Source organism: Pteropus vampyrus, unplaced genomic scaffold, assembly GCF_000151845.1.
Source record: "Pteropus vampyrus isolate Shadow unplaced genomic scaffold, Pvam_2.0 Scaffold202, whole genome shotgun sequence".
Classification (NCBI taxonomy): Eukaryota; Metazoa; Chordata; class Mammalia; order Chiroptera; family Pteropodidae; genus Pteropus; species Pteropus vampyrus.
Genome location: NW_011888983.1, coordinates 934249 through 935536, shown reverse-complemented (window position 1 = coordinate 935536; position 1288 = coordinate 934249). Strand labels below are relative to the sequence as shown.

General features: G+C 50.2%; 1 non-coding gene across 1 annotated transcript; it reads left to right on the top strand.

Moving 5' to 3' along the window:
* Window positions 1–912: 912 nt before the first annotated feature.
* LOC111746823 lies at window positions 913–1031 on the top strand. Its single transcript, XR_002783271.1, has one exon. It is a non-coding gene; the product is annotated as a 5S ribosomal RNA (ribosomal RNA).
* The last annotated feature ends 257 nt before the right edge of the window (window positions 1032–1288 follow it).

The window sequence follows — 1288 nt, the reverse complement described above, 5'->3', positions numbered from 1 at the left end:
CCAATCTCTCACCCTCTGCATCCCTTAGGAAGAAAAACAGATGCTCTAGCAAAATATACTTTTGTTCTCTTGTCCCTTTTTTCTAGGATGGCATGCCCCACGGCTGAGGTGGTTTGTGGCACATGGTATGTTTCCTTTTAGAACTGGAACAGTCCCTCAAAACCATAACAGTTTGCCTCGGATGGAGGGGTGTCCTGGGATGCAGAACATTTGATACCGAAACCAGAAGAGTCTTGTACAAAACAAGTTGGTCACCCTACCTCTTTCCAGCCTTCCCTCCATCTCACAGATGTTCAAAGGGGAGTAGCCAGGGCTGGGAGAGCCTCCAGCCTGTGCCCTCTGAGGAAAAGTCAGAAGTGAAAAGGGTAGACTTGGGGTAAGACCAGTGTCTTCAGCTATCTGAAGGCTGTCTGAGGGGAGAGAGAGAAACTCATTCCAAGGGGCTCCCTTGGGATAGAAGTAGGACCAGTGGGACATGTGGAGGGGGAATCGAGCTTCCCAAAGCAGCACTGGGTTGTAAAAAACATTTCATTCAGTCAGGATCTGAAGGGGGGGTCACATGCAAGTCACTCTGAATGAGGACACTGGGAACACTAGTCACCCTCTCAGGACACCAGCGCCACCTGTGAAGTGGGACCCTTCAAAGACTGAATGGGACCCTTCAAGGTAATCAAATGAAATTATCAAGCACCGTAACTAGAACAAAGCAGGTGCCAAATAACTGTGAGTCAAATCTGCCAACAGCTGACACACCCCTGTCCAGCCCAACACTGGACACAGAGTAGGGCGACACCTTGGAGACCACCGGCACCGCTTCCCTCTCCTCACAACCCAGGCACTGGCCCTGTGCCTGGCATCATCTTCCTATGACATTTGTCCTTTGGCTGACTTTCTCCTTCAAAATTTTTTCTAGTCTACAGCCATGCCACCCTGAACGTGCCCAATCTCATCTGATCTCGGAAGCTAAGCAGGGTCGGGCCTGGTTAGTACTTGGATGGGAGACCACCTAGGAAGACCAGGTGCTGTAGGCATGAAAAAAAAAAATTTCTAGCCACCTATCCATGCTGTGGGGCGGGCTGGGAGGTGTTTGTATGCCTGATTATGAATAAAAAGAGAGAGCGGTTAGGCTGTTGTCCCCAGGCCACTGAGAACATTAATGAAGCCTGACTGACAGTGGTGGTTCAGGGAGTTCCCGGGCTGGGAGGATCCTGAGACAGCACGTCCACCTCTCAAGAATGGACATCTTGCTCACAGTTGTATACTTACAGCTGGTGTTCTTTTCTACATG